General features: G+C 40.0%; 1 long non-coding RNA gene across 1 annotated transcript in view; it reads right to left on the reverse strand.

Annotated features, from left to right (window-relative positions):
* Positions 1–21,963, reverse strand: part of LOC115493917 (uncharacterized) — a 57,589-nt gene that overhangs the window by 13,514 nt on the left and 22,112 nt on the right. Inside the window, exon 2 of the long non-coding RNA XR_003958920.4 lies at positions 16,757–16,902. This is a non-coding gene — a long non-coding RNA (uncharacterized lncRNA). The remainder of the gene's footprint in view (positions 1–16,756; positions 16,903–21,963) is intronic.

Consider the following 21,963-nt stretch of genomic DNA (forward strand, 5'->3'; position numbering starts at 1 on the left):
TCTGACATATTTGCTGCAAGTCACCCCTGCACAGCCTTCCCTGTGGGCTGGGGTGACCTGAGGCTGTTCAGAACCATGGCTGTGGTTTGTCACAGGTTTAAGTGACAATACTTTTGGGTTTTGAGTTTTGTTCTGCTAGTGTCACAAATAGTTTGCAAAATAATCATCAGTGAGCAGGTGGGAAGGACAAAAGTAAAATTCATTATCCTCAGGAGAGAGAGTATAATTTTGAGGCATTCCCAGGGCTCAGGAGGAGCAGATTTCCTTGGTGTGTCCAGAGGTCTTGTAAGAGTAACTACACCTGGGCTGTTTTACACACAGAAGTCTTGGACAAGTCATTGAGTATCAGTTCCCATTTAATGTCTGTAAAACCCCAGACATGTCTGACTGTGAGCAGCCCTGAGGCAGCAGGTCCCCTGCATCCCACAGGTGATGGACTTGCTGTGCATGGGGTGTTTCTGGGGGTGGCACACCCTGGGCAGAAGCTGACTTCAGGACACACAGGCTGATGTGATGGTCTTAGTAAGGAGAGAAAGCATTTGGGTCTGAACTTTAGTATCTTCTTCACAAAGCACTCACTGAGGCCAATTTGCTGATCAAAGTCTGCACAGGAGCCCACAAGCACGAACTAACTGTATCTTAACTGAGAATACAGGCTTGATTTTTCAGCAAGTAACTGTTTGAGGAGAACATTTAATGGACATTAGAATTCTTCTAATTCTGAATGAATGATTCTCACACGTTGAGATTTGCTGTGAATGTAGCTGCTTCTTCAGCTCATGAGTTTTTTACAAGTAGCAGGTAGCTTTCTCTACATCATTTGTTTTGCAATTTTAATCAAGTAGGGCCTTAACTTAGGAGCAAACTAGGAGCATGACAAAGAATTTCGGTGGCAGAATATGACTCTGCATTAATTCATATGTTGTTTTCTTTCCCCAAGAGATGGAATTATAGATAGTCTGGGAGAAGCATTGACTACTGAGTATATGGTTTCAAGTTGTCCATGTACATGTGTTCTGGTACATGGTGTAGCTGACAGATGCTCTGAACTCTGGTAGCCAGAGAGACACTCAGATCTTCAATCATGGTTTTGTGCCTTCTCAAGAGGCAGGGAGCATGTTAGGGCAAGATGGCAGATGGTGAAATGTATGATGGTTCAGGAAATGTTAAATATGCTTTTTTTAGGCTAAGGACATCCTGCCAATTGATTATTCTTGAGTAAAATTCTAATATGAGGTGTTAACTGGCCACAGTTTCTGTCAAGTCCATAGAGTTTCAGCTGTGAAACATTTCACAATGCTGTGATCTGACAAATTACATTTCTTCTGTGCTGGGATGCTGCTGCTACCTTTTGAGAATTTTGTCTCTCTACTTTGTGGAAAAAAATAAAAAACTTAAGTTGCTAAGGAGCACAAGTTTCATTGATTCTCTAAAAACATTAAGGGGAGGCATATGTCACAGGTTCAGGCAGACTTTACTGATTATCATGCCATACAAGATATTTCTCTGGGGCTTTAATATTCTTTCCTACCAAAACCCCTAAAGCACTTTGAAAGGTTTATTTCTTCTAACTAGCTTGGGTATGTGGGTTTTTTTTTGTTTGTTTGTGGTTTTTTCTCCCCCATATAGTAAAATTTGAATGGTGCTGCAGGAATATGACATATAATAGCCTGGAACTAGAAAAAATTCAAAATTGATGCAGAACTATGCAGAGCTGTTATGTCCAAAGGGTATCTGCTTATGGACTTTAGCAGGGCAGATAGTATTTACTTTGCTATTGATTTTCCTTCCTGGCCTTGAGGGTCCCCAGAGAAAGTAGAAAGAGTTGGTGTTTCTCAATCCTCTTAATACAGACATACTCAAAATGTTTTGTCTAAAATTTCCATGCCACTGCAGAGGAGTGACCCCAAAGCACCCCACTTGCACCCTCAACATATTCTGCCTAGGCAAGAAGAGGGAAAGACATCACTAATGACAGTGAATTCAGTTTCAAGTCCTGCCTTGGTGCCCTGGGGTCAGATATGGGATACATGCTCTGCCTGTGATAAGCCAGCATCTAGTAGAAAGCTGAGATAGTTTTTTTTTCTTCAGCCTTTCCAGGTAGGAATGTGGGCTTGGATCTTGCACTGGATCCCTTCTTCTCCATCCAGGCAGCTCCACAGCGGTATTTGTCACGCCTCAGGGTAACAGAGCGACTTGTTTATCTGCTGCAATGAGCACTGCTGAGTCTTCAGAGGAGTGGAATTACATTCTGGATGGTGACTTGGGCTGCAGCCATATTACTAAACATTGGCTAAAATTTCCCTGGTTGTTGCCCTCACTTTATCCCCCATCAGCGGGAGCAATGTTAGGGGCAGTAACACAGAAAAATCTGCAGAAAATGTTGGGATTTTATCCACTTTGTCATCTTGCTATCTTCAGCTGGATGACATTGTGCTGCAAATATTGTAAATATTAGACTATGGTTGTGTTGCTCTCCCTGTTGCTTCTTCTGGCAAAGCTTTGGTTAATTTTTTTTTTTTTTTTTTTTTTTTTTTTTGTAGGGGTGGGTAAGACAACAAACCCTTCTGCTCCCATTCAGCAGCAGAAAACTCCATTTAGTCAAAATTTAACTTTAAAGAGATCAAACACAGTGTCAGGGTTCCTTAGGATTTTTGGTACTCAGTTTTGAGAGCCAGTGAGGAAGATTGTCTTGGTTCTGGTTTCATAGAAGCTGCAGCTTTTGCTGGCACAGCTCTGAGCAGGGTAGCTTAGCCTGGGTGCACATGGGGTGAGGAACAGCTGCAGAGACAGAGAGGGGCTGCCAACCTGTGGACAAGGATGTGGTGGATTTTAATTCTTGTGTACGTAACGCCCGCTTGAAATCTCTTGTTTAGCCAGTTTTAGGAGCAGGGAGCTAGGTGCATTGTCTGTAGGTGTAGTAACAACCTGTTACTGCCCTTACAGACCATGCACCCAGCCACTCTGTGGAGCTGTGCCTCTCACACAGTCTTCAGGAGGTTACACAGTCTGATCTCCTGCCATTCATGACCTGTGTTATCAAGGGAATTGCTTGGACAGAAGAAAAGAGTCTAATTAGGAGAATAGAATTCCTTCAGGACAAAAATGACAACATATTTTCCCTTCTCAACACACCAAAAGAGAGGATATAAATTTAATATTTAATATTAAATAAGAGATTTAATTTATATAAACAAAACCAGGTGCATTCCTGTTGGTACATTGAAGTCGGTTCCTTTCCTAGAATCTGCAAACCCACACTCCTCTAACTCACACATGCACAAAATCCACCCCCTTGCTTTCAGCGAGTCCTCACAAGACCTGTGAGTTGCAAGAATGACTCCTGGAAGTGGTAAAGCTGGGTGAGGACAGCTCCTTTCAGTCACTAGCCTACTGTATAACAACTGCTCTGGGCTCTAACTAAACTTTGTCCATTGCACTGTGGCCCTGGATTTTTAAAGCAGGTGCTAAAAAAAAGGCACTAGGGTGGCATATGGAACATGATCCCATATGCCATCCATTCCCTTGGAAATGGTAAGAGGGACTCAGGGGGAACTGAAGCATAAAAAGAGCTTCTTTGCAGTGGTCACAGTTAATGAGTCTGTACAATAAAAGGAGGGTGAAAAGAAATAAGGAGGTATGCAAAGCTGATACTGATGGAAACCCTATTACTTAGGCAATGTTATTCAAGAACAATTTATCTGTGAGAAAATATGACACTTGTAATGTAGCCAAGTCCTTTGCAAGCTGTAGAGGCAGCTGCACAGTCTTGCCTGAGGCATTGAGCATGCCATCTGAGCAAGATACAAGGAAATCTCTTTAAATAAAAAGGGAAAAGAAAAAAAAAACCCAAGCAGTTCATTAATATTAGGCACTCTGTGTCCTGCCAGAATGTTTACTTTTATATCAAGGGTCTGATTCTTCAGAAGTACTTTTTGTCCTCTTTTGGATTACTGACCGATTCAGTGGAGAGAACGTGTAAGGAAGCCAAAATCATATTCACTCATGAAGAATCTTTGAAATAGAGCTTTCTGGTTTGTCCTATATTTGAAAGACTCTTTCATGGGTACATGGTGTGTGATTCAGCCACAAGCAGAATGAGGTTCCTCTTGTGAAACTGCAGATATATGCAATGTCTTCATCTGAGCTATCTCTCAGCCCACCCTACAATAATCAACAGAGAGAAACAAACAACTACCTGAGTCTGCTACTTCTAAAGTGTTTTGGATATCCATGTAATCAAAGGTGATTTGTGCCTGAGGAGTGCCATCTTCTTTCTCTTGCCAGTAGAGATGCCTTTAGACACCAACTGTAAAGTTAGAGGAAATGAATCCCAGCATGAAAGTACGCATCATTTTAAAAAGGTTAGCTCAGGTTGTCTGGATGGCCACAAGGCATCCAAATCCTGCCTTCTCACCTTTTCTTTTTACATTCTCTGTGACAGATACTCAGTTTTCTACCCAAATTCCTCCTTTCCCCCAAAGAACCATCATCTTTCTTCAAATTTTTCTCTGATCCTATCTGCAGGTGAAGACAGCAGAAGAATACCCCTTGAGTAGTACCCAGCAGTACAGCAGCCTCCCAAACTGCATGTGTACAACAAACCACAAGGTGAGTTCTGTAGTAAATCCCAGCATACTGGGTGTTGATAAACAGCATGACAGAGCAGCTGGCTGGGATTTTTGGATTAATGTTTGTTATTAGAAAATGACAGTTCACAGAAGTAAAAAGGACTGGCCGGGGAATAGTAGTTCCAAACAAATTTTCCAAGTGGAGCTTTTTGGTTTGTGATACTGAGAGATAGAGTGAGCTTGGTCAGCTACCATGAATAACCCTGGTTCATGTCCTGAGAGACCTCTAGTTAGATCTGGAGGCTGAATTTTGCTCTCCCATGCAAGAAGAATCCACTCTATTGAGAGTAGAAAAGGGAAACATCTTATATAAAACTTTGGGAGGTGTCAGCATAATTTGTATCTGAAATGAGTACAACTGTTCCATGTAAAAATATGTAAAACTGTTCCTGTCCAAGAGACCTCAGGAGAGGTCTCCGGAGGCCTTCTGAGGTTTGTTAGGAGACTAACAAATTTAAATGCACTTCATGCTTGTTAATGCAAGAGAGATAAGTAGTAGGAATTTAACTTTGACTTATATAAACCAATTGCTTTTAAAAAATCCAGATAGTTAATAAAAATTATTGTAGGGTCCAGACAGTTCAATTATAGGTGAAACACAATTTCCGCTTTGATTTTTTTGCTGCAAAAGACCCATGTTGCTCCATTATTTCTCAGAAAGTTTTACTGAATGCAAGAGAAATAACCCTGGAAAAGTAAAGGAGACACTCTGAAATTATTTCAAAGCTTTTTTGTTTTCCAATGTGGAAATGTGTTCTGTATCCAACACACAGAGCACTTTGCAGTGAGTTCCTGCCTAGCTGGAGATGCACACAAATGGTGGCAATGTTTTCTGTTGCTAGAGAGGACAGGGACAACAGTTTGTTATTAATGAAATGGTTTGGATTGGAAGAGATCTTCAAGATCTGGTTCCTACACCCCTGCCATTGGCAGGGACGCTGCACTAGACCAGTTTGCTCAGAGTTCCTCCCAGCCTGATCCCGAACTCTTCCAGGGATGGCGATTCTACAACTTTTCTGGAAAGCAAGTTTCACTGCCTCACCACCTCATAGGAAAGACTTTCTTCCTAATCAAAACCTACACTTTTTTATTTTGGATCCATTCCCCCTTCTCCTGTCACTACATGTCCTTGTCCATAGCCCCTCACTGACTTTCTTGTAGGCCCCCATTGGGCACTTTAAGGCTTCTGTAAGATTTCCCTGGAGTCCTCTCCAGGCTGAACAACCTCAAGTTTCCCAGTCTGTCCTCACAGAAGAAGTGCCTCAGCCCTCTGATCATTTTCATGGCCTCCTCTGGACTTCCTCCAGCAGGCCCACATCCTTCTCACATTGAGGACCCCAGAGCTGGATGCAGCATTCCAGGTGAGATCTCATGAGGGCAGACTAGAAAGGCAGAAAAACCTCTCTTGACCTGCTGGCCACTCTGCTTTTTGTTGGATTTCTGGGCTGCCAGCACAGATTGTTGGGTCATGCTGAGCTTCTCATCAACCAACACTCCCAAATTCTTCTTAGGGCTGCTTTCAATCCGTTCTCTACCCAGCTTGTACTTTTGCTTGGGATCCTCCCTGCCCATGTGCAGGACCTTGCACTTAAGCATTGCCTTGCCCCAAGTAATCCAGGTGATGTGAATTGTCTTTGGAATAAATGAGGTGGAATACTATAACAGTGCCAGATTTAAAGTTGTTTGGGACTTTTTTATAAACATACTAGTGACCTTAATTTGACTGGTAGGTAGCCAATAGCCACTTCAGTTAGCATTCAGTGCTATAATTAGCTATAAAGAGTTTTGACAAGATCAATAATTCACCCATTGATCTTTTGCATTCATTATTTTGCATCTAAAGGGTGCCTAAGCATTAATCAGAAAATTATTTACTGACATGGTGTCTTGTGAAATCACTGTCTGCCTCCTAAAAGGCAAGGGAAGGAAATGCTACACAGATTTCAGGTGAGTTACTGGTGACCCCTTGTCTGGGGCTGGCAGGACCCAGTGGCAGGGGCGTGCCTGCTACCCCTGCCACCACTGATTTCAGCCAGTGCCATGCTCTCTTTAGGCAATTGCTGATCTGTATAAATCTCAGGGCTGGCCCACACAGTGCTCTGCTTTAAGGCTTTTGGCGAGATCACACATTTTCTGAGAGCTTTGTTTGTGGGACAGTGTGGGAGAGCTGGGGGTGCAGGGTAACAGTGTCTGCCGCATCAAGTGCACAAATAGTCCAGATGAAGACAAAAGGCAGGTGGCAAATGAGGACATAAACTTTGGTCTATGGGACCAGCAGCCATAGGATACATCAGGATCCCTGTGTGTCCAAATGACACAGCTAATCATTGGGAATTTGCACCCTCCCCATCCTCACTCCTTGGCTAGCACCCACCCACGGTCTGTTGCAGTTTTGCAAGGCATTCACACTGTTTGTCCTGGTCCAGTATCTCACAGAGTCAGTGCCATTGGGTATAAAAATGTCTCAATATGCAGACAAGAGAAGAGACACAGACAGAAAAGCAGCCATGGTTGCAGCAGGGACTGTGACCTCCTGCCACTGGCAATATGCAGTCTGATCCCAGCCTGGAGGTATCAGCTGACACTGGCAACCCCAAAGCCAGACTGTCTGAGGCCACCTACCCCAATTTAAATTTGATCTATCTTGCTACATTCTCAATTAAGGAAAGCAGCTTCCATGCTAGTACCCCTGTACCAGTTCACACTGTACAGTTATTTTCGTCATCTAAGGAAAATGGTTGTGTTCTCTGCAGAAACCTTCAGCCACCAGGAAAACATTTTTTTTCCCCAAGCCTCCTCCCTTTACAAGCTCAAAAAAGTAGGAAGCTAGTTATTAAGGAAAAAAAAAATTAATATGAAGCTAGGAAATATGTTATGGGAAAGGACAAATAGCTGAATAGCAGCTAAATTCCAACTGTAGCATGTCTGTCGTTCTCCCAAAGACTTTTGGAAACATGCCTGCTTCATACAAGCTGGATTTATATTTCAGGGAATGCATGTGCACTACTACTGTGTTATAAATAAACATCTGCTGTACCAGGTCCACTGGCTTAGTACATCCAACTTCTCTGAACTTTCCCACCTGTGCTTTTTGCCTTTGGATATGCACTGCCTGACCAAAGCAAAGAGACCATCCTGTCCCTCAGAGATAGCAGGATTAAGATCTTGGAATATTTTTGCTGTTTAAATAATGCTGTAATAATATGTCAATTAAACCAGGAAGAGCTTTTTGTGGGTTTTAAGACTGACTTATATCACTTTGGGTTGAGGCAGTAATTAATTTGAAACAAGATTGCACACATGCAAGTTGTTGGCTTAAGTATCTCAGTTTCAGTAAAGCAGATGTGGCTTCTGCATGTAGACATGGCCTACAGCTGAGGAAATGAGAGAGGGAAGGGATTGCAGAAACAAAGAGTTGACAATGCTGTGTCATGGCTCCCCTCTCTTCCTCCTCCTCTTTCTAGTGTCACACTGCAGATTAACTGAGTAAACTTCTGATGTCTGGCATCCTGCACCTATGCCTAGCAAAGCTGCTCTGATTGTACTTCCCCAGCTTTTTGTAGGAGTCAAATGTCCATTCTGGGGTTGATGGTGGAAATTTATTTTTAGGGTAGATCACAGCCAACCTTGGAAAAAGCTTCCTCTTTTTTTTTTTTTTTGTTTTGTTTTGTTTTGTTTTGTTTTTTGTTTTTTTTTGTTGAGGATGAAGATGGTTTTATAACTGCAACAATTTTATTGCCATTTTTAAAATTGAAATTTAAATGAAGGTTAAAGGGAGTAGCACAACTAATCTTAATGGAGATTTGTTGTCATTTTTAAAATTGTAATTATAATTTTTTTCTATTGTCTAATTTGGGTTACCTTTTGTGCTACCTCAACTTGCATACAGCTGTAATATTATGGTATACACGTTGTATTTGAAAGTAGAACTATTCACTTAGGCAGGTGTTCTTGAACTGTCAGGAAAAAAAAAAAGGTCAAACCACAGTACAAACTGGCTACCCTACAGTATGGAGACTGGATTTGATAATCACAGGAGCTTGGATCAGAAACTTAATTCTTGAGCCATACGAAGTGTGCTGCTCTGGATATCTTCACTCCAAAGCTTTGGGGAGACACTGTGCTGAAACTTGGCTGAAGCTGAGGACAGATTCAGAGATAAATGTGCTCTGTTGCCATTTGTACACTCTGATTATATAGCATGGCAAAAAGAAGACTTACATTAAATTTAAGCTACATATACTTTGATATGACAGATTTACATTTTTTTAACTTCCTTGGCAACATTAGGCAGCAATTATTTCTGTAATTTTACAGTGATGGGGAAGTTCAGATTCATTAATTTAAACTTCTTCAAACTATGAGACACTTAAATTTTGAATCTGAGTCATATGTTTTGGACACATTTCTGCTCTATGCAATTAATTCCGTGATGAATTCCCAAGGAACACAATGCCGGCATAAGAGGTTCTTGTATTACCATTTCCACAATCTCAGTCACAAAGGTCATCAAGAGTAAACTGTTCTGAGTGCCTTTCCCTGGCAGTCATGTTTTTGATAATGTTACTTGTACAGACATTCTGAATCAACTCCCCTGCAGCTGCAGGCATTTCCTGAGCAAAGAGTACAGGAGCTCTGACTACATCCTTGTCTTTACATCTTCTATCTGTATTTAAAGGATATAACATGAGTTATTTCACTGAAGCAAAATCTCTCATATAATTCTTCTATCACACTTGAAGAAATAGTATGAGTGTTCTTTGAGGTTTATTGACCAGAATAATTCCCCCTTTTCCAAAACAATCTACCAGCTCTGCTCTTCCAAAGGAAAAGCAACAGAACTGTGTGTTAGCATTCTCCTTTCCCTTTTGTCCTTTTAAGAGGAGAAATTCTGGATTATTGCACCTAAAATTCTGAGTCTTGAGCTATTCCAAGAAGTCATTCATTCAAAGGTCCAGAGATATTTAATCTTAATCTAATCTTTAATGTTATGTTTTTGATAATTAATAAAATTACTTGCAATTTGATGACAATGTTCTCTTCAAAAGGTGGTTTTGGGGATGTTAATGCTTGGAGAGACAGAAAAGGCAAATCATTGAAGTAACTTGTGATTACACTGAATTTTGGAAAACAACATGGCTTATTTCCTGGCTTTTGTTTTTTATTGTGAAGCAACAGCACAGAAAAAAAAAATATTGGGGGGTTAATAGCTTGTGCTACTCTCTGTGTATTAAGTCTTCCAGTTTTGAGAAGAAATAAAATCTAGCTTTCTACAGAAAAACAACCTTTCATAGTTTTTTACTTTTATAATTGGCAGCTGTGTGTAGGGTGGAATAGGCATTAAAAATTAGAAGTTAATTTAGTCACATGCTTGAATTTTATGCAAAGGCACAAAGACATCCAAGCATTATAGATCTGTTAAATATCCAAGGGAAGTTACATTGTGTCAGTTTTTGAGGCAAAGTTTAGATCTTTAGTCTGTAAAGTCCTCAAGATAAAGGGTTTTCATGATCTTCTTTCAATTTTGTTTAAATAGTTTATTTCAAATTGTTCCCTCAAAGTATTTCCAACATAAGAACTGCAACATAGGTTTGCTGCCTGACAACAGAACTGATTGAAATACAAATGGAGCTGTCACTGTTCAAGTTGAGTGAAACATAAAAAGGAAACAAATGACATGAATGATGAAAACTAGCTTAGCTCTTAAAGCAGTTCCATTATTGTTAATGTGAGATGTTGTTATTGCAGGCAGTTTACAACACCTTGTGTTCTCCATCTTTACATATTTGTTTCTTATCTTTAAAAACATCAAGCCTGCATTTATGTAGCTCCCTGAGCACAATTGCTCTTAAACTTACTTTTGGTTTCTGCTGTTTGGATTAGTGATGGTGGCAATAGAAACATCTCCAAAGTTTTCCTTTATGATCTACCAGAGGATATTGAGCTCTTCGGGCAGTGCTTGCAGCTTGATGTACTGCGGCAATCATCACACATACATGAGCCACAAATTGATCAAGCTTGGCACTTTAACTTTGGGAATACTGCACCAATCTAAATAACATAACGTGAAGGACTACAGAAGGGACGTGAGAAATAATTGTTATAGTCCTGGGAGCAGTTGAGGAGCAAAGAAAAACTCTGAGTAACTACAGAGCTGCTACTCTGACCTTAGTGTCCATGAGGAGCTGTGTATACAACAGCAGATACAGATTTTTAGGAATTATGATTAAAAGCTTTCACTTCTGAGCTATGAACTGGAGTACATATTACTAACAATGACGTGACACAGCTTAGCTTTTATGCAATACCAGCATTATTCACCAATACAACTTTGATCTAAAAAAAAGGAATGCCATTTTTTTAGTTTGTTTTCAGTTAACAACAAGGACATGACAGAGAAACCTTGTGCTGAACCAACAAGCCTTGATGTGAGCTGGGAGAAGGAACTCAGAGATTTCAGCTTGGAGGAGTCTTGGAACTTCATTGCAGCAACAGCAGACTCAAGAAAAAGCTTTGGGAGGACCTGTACCATGTTAGCCCTTCTGAAAGGTAGGGATAGAGGGCACAAGGAGCCTCACTGAGCTCCCTGGGACAGGGCAGGAAGAAAGAAGTGACTTGTCTATTCACAACATGCTTGAGACGGTAGTTGAAGCCATGAGGCAGGTTTGATAAATCTATCCAGGCAGTTTTTCTACCAAGTCTCTGGAAAACAGCTGAAGCCTTTACTCTTGGTAAAAGACCTCTTTGAAACAGGGCTGCAAAGGGGCTGCAGTCCCAGATCAGCAGAAACTCCACACTTTTTCTTTCATATATCTCTCCTAGATTACTCTGGGTATGCTACTCTCACTTCAGCATATGTAAGGACTTAAAAGACATTTTGAATGAGGTTTTTAAATAAAAAACAGAAAGCAAATTCTAAATGTTTGAAATTCAGTGTGAGAGGCATGGAAAAATGTAACCAGCTATCTACCTTTGATAACCTTGGCTAAATAGGGCACTGCCTAACCCCTATTGCCTGCACTGACACCTTAGGTTCAGAACCACAGGAGAAGCTGTTTGAGCTGGGGAAAAGGGCTGAAGGACCAGGGAGACAGCTGTGGATTGCATTGGAAGGGTCCCTGTCAGACTGGGAAGAGGTCATGATTGTAGCTCTGGCGCCAGTCCTTCTTTTGTATGTTCATTAATGACCTTGTCACAGAGAGTACTTGTCTGTTAATGGAATTTGCTGATGACATAGTCTTAGGACAGAGAGGATTCCTACAAGAAAATAAAGGGATGACTGTGATAAATAAATAATATAAATAGGATTGGATTTAACACTACAAAGTGCTAGCTCATGTATTTAGGGAAGAATAACAGCACTTTCTTACAATATGACAGGAGTACATCTGTTGAAAATTACAGATAAAAAAGTAGTCAGAAGCATCTGTAATAGTCATGGAGAAAAAAAGTCACTTAGGATACCAAAATACATAAAATATCTCACTTCCAGCAGAGATTTACATAGGGATTAGCTCCACAGGGGTACATTCCACTATATACACCCTTCTGCAAGGCACTGGTGAGATCTCTCCTGCAGATTCATTGTTGTAATGGTCACACATAATCAAGTATTATGAACTCACATTACAATACTTGCAGAAAACAGAATTACCATTGTATTAATGATGTTTTAGAACATATTAGAAATATGTTACTTTACTCAGCAAAATGAATTGCTTTCTAGTAGTGTCTCAAGGGTACAAAGACCAGGGAGAGAAGGAAATACTTAAACTAAAGAACAGTGCTGTCATTATACTAAATGCATATGTAAACCAGAAAGAAGTTCCTAACAGAAAAATGAGGATTTAGATCCTCTAGTCAGAGTAGTAGGGCCCAAATTCCTGCTCCTTCCTCTCCAATACCAGTGTTTGATAATGATGGGCAAAGAGCTGGAATGTTTTAGAAGCTGTCTAAGATGCAAAGAATAAAGATTTAGTCATGAAATACCAAACATTATTTCATTAAAGTTCTCTTTCAACAGCTGCCTTGACAGTCCACAACTGGTTTTGTCGAAACCACCCACATGGGAAGTCTTAGAGAGGTCTAAGAAGAGTGCCCTTCCCAATGCTGCAATCTTTTGTATATTCATGGTGAGAATGGGGACAGGAGTAATAGAAATATGCCAATAACTTGATTGCAGCACTCAATTACATCCACAAATGATGTAAATGGACACATTTCCAACTGATGAAGCTACACTCACTCAAACAAGCTGGTAACCCCTGTTAGCTGTTAGCAGCGTAATGCCCAGGATATGGAGCATACTGGGTGTGATTCTGCCCAGTAAAGGGCCTTGCTGGAAACACACAACCCATCATGCCCTGCAGAAGTTGCACCTCACTGGAAATTTAGGCACGAGCTATGAGCCATCTTCAAGCTTGTAACAGGACATAGTTTTTTAATCTAGCCTACTTGGCTCCTCTTCCCTAAGAAAAGAAGCAGAAAGGATCTCTCTGTCCAAGGCCTGACCCCTCTAGACATCCTGTCTTTCTTAAAATAACTCTTGTTGTACCCCAATTAAGGAAGTTTATCTTCTCCAGATCCTGTTACATGTGGTGCTGGTGTAACCCAATGCACAAAAATGTATTATCCTTTATTTTGTGTATGCACCTGAATGTGAGTGTGTGTGCACGCACTGGCCTTTTTAACAATTTTCTTTGATTTACAACGTGTTTACTGGTAATTATTTACATGAATATATACCAGTAGCTGAATTCAGCTAAATAAGCAGCCTTAAAAAAACAATGGAAAGGCAAAAATGCCATACACTCAAATGTCTTTTGGCTCAAAGGATTTACTGAATGCCCCACTTCTGGTCAACAAGCATATAAATCTACCTACTAAAAACAACTTCAATTCTAAAGAGGAGCTATTAGGGAGCAGCAGAAACAAATACCTTTTCCCATATTGCTCAATGTTTCCCAAGGTCAGATGTAACATTATCAATGGGACTGCAAAGGTACATGCTTGCTATGTGGGTGTGTTGGAAGGAAAAGGGAAATTATTATGGTGTGGAAATTGCACTATTTTGAGTTGTTCTGAGGTATGACTGGCATGACTACTCAATACATACTTCTTACTTTTTTATTTTGATAGAAAAAGTTTAATCAATTTAATCTTCATTGAGAATGTCAAGTAACATTCTGACCTAGAAGAAGTAAATTAAATACCTTTAATTTTGGATATTATAATGAGGTAAATTAAGAAGTAAATTAAATATAAAGAAGTATATAAAGAAGTAAATTAAATACCTTTTATCTTGAATATTATAATGAGGTAACAGGTACCTAGCTGATTTTAGAGGTTAGGATGAATAGTTATTATTCAGATTAATGTTGGTAACATGTACAAGATAAGGCTGAGTTGGAAGGGGCTCTGAACAACCTGGTGTGGTGGAAGAGGTCCCTGCCCATGACAGGAATTGGAACTACATGACATTTAAGAACCTTTCCAAACCAAACCATTCTAGGGTTCTAAGATAGATGGCATCAAGATCAAGGACTTTGGGAAAAATTAATTTATGTAACCCAATGGCACAGATTTACTGGATGATTCTCGAAGTCTTAAAAAGTCTGTGTTAGTGTTGCAGATTATAGAACTGTAATGTGTAGGGAGATGTCTTATGGAAATACTGCAAGACAGTTTACAAGATATTGGGTACTTGTTTCCTAACAGAGAATTTGTTCTGGAAGTAGAAAACAAAATACAATTATAAGCTCTTTGAAATGGAATTCTTTTAAGCCTTTTTGACTGCTTTTTGTTTTCTCTTCCTTTCTCCTTCTTTCATATTTTATTAACTTGAATAGAGTGGAAGAGAAGATATAAAGCAATTTCATTTATTATACTTTTTTGCATGACCAAAGGATAGTATTTTATACTGGGAAATGTCATATTTACTAAAATTATTCACTCTAAAGTATTTATTTTCCTCAATTTTTAATGGTGATTACTTTTGGGGTGATAGTCTGAATACTGTTTACTCCATCTACCACCATGTAACAGCACTGAATCTGTTTCACAGTTCCTGGCTAAGAAGTCAGTTAATAAAAACTTGTAGGTGCCTCAAATTTTCACTCCTTTCAAACAGCAAATTTAGCCCTCAGAGTCTTCCCAAGCAAACAGAAGGCATATCTATTCCAATGGAAGTATCAGCCCAATGGGTTTGAGAATGCTTTTCATGAGGATGGCAGCATTGGCCGCGTACGGTGACGGCAGGGGGACCAAACCTCCCTGGCGGAGCAGCGATGCTGCTGCGTGCTGGTAACTCCCTCTCTGCTACCACTCACTGCTGAGCTGCCAGAGAACAGCAGAAGAATTCTCCTCAGTTTATCCCCTATACATCACTTGCTTATTTAGCCTAAAGCACCCTTCCTTTCCATCTGTGAGGCTGCATATGTCTAAGGTCAGCTAAGGGAATTCTGTTCCTTATTAATGAAAGCTGTGTTAAAATAAACCCACCATGTGTGAAAAAAAAAGGAGAGTTAAGAAAGGCTATAAAATCTCAAAATGAATATTCATCCTATTTTTCACCCTCAATTTAAAAAAAATCATTTTGTAAAGAAAGCATTTTCCTCCTGGGATTTTGTTGCTTCCATCATAAAGCCCTAATTAAGATTGCACTTTGCTATATAGGTGAAAAGCTGTATCTTCAAATGACGCAGATTACAGAGCAACTCAGCACCCTTCAGATTTAATTCTGACAGGCAGGAGCAGATGTATGCCATGAAATGCAACCTTGGAAAGATGACCCCACATGACTATTAATTTACATTTGATATTTGTAAGATAAAGTAAGGGTTAATTAAGGAACATCCAGAAGGGGCACAGGATGTTCAGTGAAAGGTGGAGCAAGGAATATGTGTTGACCCAGAAATAGGCCAGCTGGTTTATGTTATTATTATATTTTTCCCTGAGAACTTCAAGTGATTGTAAAGCTCTACAGGGAAATGTGCTCTGTGATGACCTGAGTATTATGTCAAATGCCTTAGAGGTTGAGGCACTGGTTTACCATATCCTGCTGTGAGAGCATTGGAAGCTAGGATGGTGCCTTGTAGACAGAGTACAAGGCAGGCACGCTTTGCAGTATTGTGTTATGAAGCTTTGAAAAATATGTTTTTCACCACAGGCAAGATTGAAAAAATGGACAGGACCCAATAAAGTCTTTATTTAAACTTCTTCAATTCATTTCCTACCATTTTCTCTCTTCTAGCCATAATCTCATTTGATTTCTCTGTACCAGAGTAGAGTAGAATGAGTGTTCCTGCTTTTGCTGGTATAAGTTGTCTCTCATACATAATATCTGCTCATTAATTTTGCTGTTAGCAGTAATAACATGGGCAGATGAGCTACTGCATCATCAGACAAGAGCTCCCATTTGGGAAGGGTTTACTTTTCTTTGATTCCATAGCTCTTTCCCCACCCTCCCTCAGGAATTATTAAGCCAGTAGGAATGTAAAAAATTAGTAAACCCTGATGCAGAAGAGAAATTTCTGCTTGCAATATTTTGTGGCTGTGTGGTTTTATTTTGCTCTGTTAAGAATCCAAAATAACTGCACCTTTTCAGGAAGTGGAAAAGACTGTTCTCATTAGCCAGGGAGCTGGATGGCTCTTTTACTAAGAACAAGCCTTGGATCTTCTAGGCTGTGGTTTCCTCCTTCCTGATAAATAACTCCTTCCCTTTCTCATTTGTTCTCAAGTGTTGCAGCCCTCCACATTGCACCATCTGGGCTGCACATGCTGATTTGTGTCTGGAAGTAAGAGAGATTTGTGCTGTTGTGAGGAGAACTACATTTTATAGACCTTTTGGTCATCTCTCAGGTGACATCTCTGCTCCTCTGTTCCACCTCTGGTGGAAGTTCATCATCTGTCCGGGAAGGGAGACTCATTGGTTGGTTTTGTAGTGACTTTCTAGCTGTGATATTGAACAGGGACAACACAGCTTCACACTTTGAAATTTTTGAAGGTGCTAGAAGTGTCTCAGACCCACTTGAACCAGCCTGAAAGTGAAGCTTATTATTACTCTTCCTCTCATTTAAATCAACATTTTTTTGACACAAGCTTATTAAGAAAGGCAGACCTCTTACCTCAGCCTCTGGGCCAGAAGGAACATCCTGTTCTGTTGCCTTTCTTCCTTTCTTCCCCTTTCTCCTCCCATGGGATCCCTGGTTGCCACTGTATTCATTCCCAGACTGGCCACGGGTTCACGTGGCTTGGTCACTCAAATGTGCCTCTAGAGATTAACAAAAGGCAGTGATGTTTCTGAGGTAGGGAGTATATTTTTTTATTTTCCTGTCCCCTTGATCTCCCTTTGTCACACTGTTGATTTTACACTGCCAAAATGTTGTGCCAAAACTAAATTCAAGTATTTATGTGGATGTTTCCAGCATTTCCATGTTGCTCAGATTCAGGTAGTGAGGTGGGTTGATGGGCACCCTGAGTATCCAGGCACAAGATACTCCAAGAATTTGGGGAAGCTGGAACATTAGCACATCTTCAGTTCCCATGTTATCTAGATTTTCTTCCTCTCTGGCACTCAGTTGGCAATAGCATACAGCCCTCTTATGCTGAGTACCAAAGGAAAAACACTGCTTTGTCACTAGACTGACCAACTTTTCTCTGTGTCAATGTCCTCCACAGCAAACAGGGCTTAGTACTGAAACACTGTGCATCTCCAACAACTCATTTATGAAACATTTGATGCGTATTGGAATTTTCCAGTTCTTTGGTACTTCCACATTTGCTGTTATAAAGGAACTAACTGGGAAACTTCACTGCCATGAAAATCAGTCATGTGACGCTTCCCTATTAGCTTTATATAGGCCCAAAATTTTCCAGCATTCTTTTGTCATCCTTAATTCATGAATGAAAAACACCTGTGTTATGAAATGATTCTGTTCAGTCAAGTTCCTTAATGACAGATTTTACTATGTATAAGCAGTTTGCATAGGACCACCAGACTTCAATATTCAGGCTTGTTTGTTAGTTCAGGCCCTGGGTCTAATGCCTGCCTTTGCATCAGCTACTGGTACAAGGGTTGCACTCTTGTGTTGCTTTTTTTGGCATTATTCAAAGATTTAAAGATAGCTTCCTAATTTTTTTTAAAATAAATAATAAATTTTTAAAATCAGTGTGCCAAGACTAGGCTTGAAACTATAAGGCTACTTGTCCTGTGAAGAATATGGGATTTTTTTTTGTTGTATTAAGAGAAAGATTTGGCAGAAAATAACTCTCCTTGCATTCCAGCTGGTTCTCAGATATCAGAGGGGCTGGGGGAGGCTGGGGGTAGATTCTGAGCACTAAGCAACAGAGGTGCAGAGCCAACTGGCTCTATAAATCCAGCCACATTCTCTGAGATTACCACAATTACAGATTCACAAATAGTGCCCTACTCTGTAGGTCTGGTCATGCCAAATGAACTCTCCCAGCTGGATTAGAAGGCTGGTCATGTTCAATACCTCTCATGGGCAGGTGCAAAGTAGCTTATTGAGCAACAGAAATGTTGGTTTTTATTGGATTGTCAGTGATAAAGACACTGTCTGCAGAAATACATGCAAATATACAAAATATTAATACACAGCCAGCAAAAATGCTGTAAATTGTGAGGTGACTCCATAGTGCTAAAGGCATGATCACCACAAGGTTGCTTTCTGAATTTCCCAAGGAAGCATCCAGTACAGGTGACTGCTTGAGTCATAGCCAGTGGATGTCCTTATGAGGGAGGAGATGGGTGCTGCGATAGTTAACCATCCCAGGATACCAAGATGAAATCTCTGACCTCCCTTTTCATTGAAACTGCATTTATATTGTTTTTTTTTTAAAGGAGGGGAAAATGTAATATTACAGTTCACGTTTAGGTGGAGTTTGAATGACTTTAATCATACATGTAAAGCATGTACGGGTTTTACTTAATTAGCATAGCAGAATATGAAAAGTAATATGTGTTTTTGAGTCAACAATAACAAAGTTCAGCTTTCAGTCACCATTTGGGTTATTTCTTTGGCTTGGTTCCTGTTAGCTGCATTGTTTTAAACAGAGCATGACCACAACACCTCTGTGCCACCCCATCCTTTGTTAAATGTCTCTCTCAGGGCAGTACATCGAGTTCACTCAGTGTTCCTGCTCCTAAGGTATGCAGACTGTTTCTGGTGAACTATAACCAATGCTTGCACTCCTTCTTGGTGAACTTTGTTTCTTGGTATTTTCTCCACACTCCTATACGTTGGAGAAATCAGGTTCTGTAATAGTATTCCAAGCAGTTCAGGAATTGAAATATGAATACTTGCATGGAGATCCCTCAGCTGATGTGATTGTCTGTGATACCCTGGAACTAAACAAATCCTTTCTACTGTTGTATTTAGTGAACAGGGAAAGGAACAATGCCTTTAGTTGTGATTAACTGTCATATATAGACACCTTCAATAGAAATTTATTTTATGCAGGAATATACAATGATTGGTTTTGAAACATCAGTCCAAAACATTGAAGTTTCATGTAACAGAGCCAAAGCCTGAGAGCTCAGTCAGGTCAGAAGGAATCACCCCTGAACAAGTGAAAAAACCATGGGGGGCCTTGGTTGGCTTGAAGAACGTCCTGACATGCAGGTGTGCAAAGCTCAGAGGGTGGCTGTGCCCAGGCTTGAAGGAAAACCCATGCAGTTCTGCAGTCCCAGACCTTCCCCCTCTGGCCCAGCTGAGGACACTTCCAGGGGGCAGAAGGAGAGGCTCCATGGGTGGGCAGTGAGGGCTGGCATGTGCTGGTATCGGATGCTCAGTGCCAGCCCTCACCCTGCCTGGTGAGAGCCTGGAGAGGTCTCTGTGCCCCGGCCAGGCTTAGGGGGATGTTCCTGATTTGGGTGCTCTGGAGCAGAACTCTCTGCTTCATCTACATACCGTGCCTTACCCTTCAGCACGAAATCCAAGCAACCTCAGGAGCGAAATGTAAGCATTTCCTAGACCCTGCAGAGGGAAGGGTGGGACTGGGACTGCAATTTCCATCTGTCCTTGCATCAGTACTGTACAAATGAGCACTTGCATGGTGTATTTTTAGACAGGATTGAAAAGTCTCAGAAATTTTGATACCAGATGGAGTCAGTGATTGCCTTCAAATCTAGAGAAATAAATTGGCTTTTCTGGTCTTTGACATTATTTAATTTTTCTTATTTCTAAGGATTTTTTTTGTTTGTTTTTTAAACACACCTAATGTCTTTAATCCTTAGCTCCTTAATCCTTTATTAATAGGATTATTAAACCTGACAAACAGCTCAACCAGAGAAGCCAATCCAATGGTAAAGCAGAATTTGATCTAAGTCTCTGAGAGACCCACAGAGTAACTGGCCTGCAGATAATTCAAAATACAACTCTGGGTATATGTTCATCTTGTAGTGTATAAACTGCAATAAATCACACAGAAAAGACAGGGATAACATTAAAAAATTTTCAGAAATATGTTTATAGGTGAATTCTAGCTGCTTAAAGAAAGTGACACATTTTCAGAATGAGAAAAGATTATGCCACTACATCTTTGACTTTAGAAAAAGTTTTTTTTTAATTTAAAGGTGTTAAATTTAATTCTGTGTATTGGAAGCAATTTAATTATCATTTCAATTATCACTGTTCTTCACTATTTCAGAGTTGGTTTTATAATTTCTAAAATTCCAGTAATATTTAAAAATATTTTAAAACACACAAAAATTATAATCAGGAAAAAAAATCTTTGAACTATTGCAAAATACCTGCAAAGATGTGGAAAAAATATAATAGTTCAAGAAGAGATTTTTTTCTTAGTCTTCATAACCTAAACAAGAAAGCTCTTCCTTTTTGATCTCAAGTTAACAAAAAACATAAACATATATGAAAAATATGAGTATAAAATGAGCACATGAACAATAATATAAATATATCTGTATAAATACAAAACTACAAATATATAAATAAAATGTTATGCACTGGAAAAAATCCAAAAGTGAAAATGTTATTTCAATGAGGATAAAAATCATAGTAATTGGAACATTCAGGGAAACACCCAAAAAAAAAAAAAAAAAAAAAAGCTTAAAAAAGACTAAACATAGTCTCATAAATTATTGTCTTGTTTCTGAGGAAAAATAAGGATATTTAAGATTTATATTTATCAAACTGTTGCAGCATAGACTCAAGGTACTTAGTGCTAGGTTTTTGCTTGAAAAATATCTCCAGTGTATAGAAGAAGAAGGGCTTAAATGCAGTTCTAAGTGAATTAGGAAAGCCTTGACATGTTTTTTGTTTGAGGAATACCAGTAGTGTAAGCCAGAAGTGAGCAATCAGGGAAATAGCAAAAAGTGACTCAAAGGAGATGCAACGTTTATCTCTGATAGGAAAAGAAAGAGGAAAAAGAGATTTTGATGCACAACAGAGAAAGGAGAGATTTTGAAAAGCTTCCTGAAAAGCAAACTCACTCTTTCATTTCTGTGACTTCATCAGATGCCCGAGACCTTGATACCTTGAGAAGGTGAATGTCCTGATCTCTTTGGTGCTGTCAAGCCCAGGGAATTTGGTGACCTCTACACGTCCCTGAATCTCAGGCCACAAATGAAGATAATTAAGGCAGTGCAGACCTATGTGATGGGAGAAAATAGTGAAGGCAGTAATATGTGCTACTGCATCAGGGACAGGTTCCTGCAAAGCAGCTTTGGAGAAGCCAGAGCAAGTTGGTGCCAGTGGTTATTGATTTGGGGAGAGAATATCTCAAGGGCAGGGTTTGTTGTGTGGGAACCACAATGGGATAGAAAACGCACTGTCCAGCCCTGACAAAATAGGCTTAGCTAGAGAGGTCAGCAAATTTTAACAAGCTTTTTGCTACTTGATATGATGTGGTGCTACCTCCTGTAGTTCTTTAATTGTGTCTAATACTAATTTCCCTTTCTAAAATAAATGATGGTCTTACCTGGTCAGCCCTCTCTAGCTGAGCAGGCCATCTGTTACCCCAGGACTGACATCTCAGCGTGTCCACACCTTCCACACTTACACATCCCTGTGGACCCACCTGGACTCACCTGGACCACAGCAAGTCACACAAGACTCATGTGAGAACTTCCACAGAAGTGGTAATTGTCTAGCAGACCTTGATTATTTGGAACTCCTTCTCCTTAAGGTTAAATTCAATCTGGCCAGTTGAAGACAGAACCAGTGTAAAACAGCCTTCACAATCTCTCAGTATTTTGCACATACGTGTTTTTGAAAGCTAGTTATTGCCAGTGATTAGGAGAAGCCACACTGCAGTGAGTGGTGCTTTGTGAATAAAAGGGCAGCAGTGCAGG

The sequence above is a fragment of the Taeniopygia guttata genome, chromosome 2 (genome assembly GCF_048771995.1).
Source record: "Taeniopygia guttata chromosome 2, bTaeGut7.mat, whole genome shotgun sequence".
NCBI classification, from domain to species: domain Eukaryota; kingdom Metazoa; phylum Chordata; class Aves; order Passeriformes; family Estrildidae; genus Taeniopygia; species Taeniopygia guttata.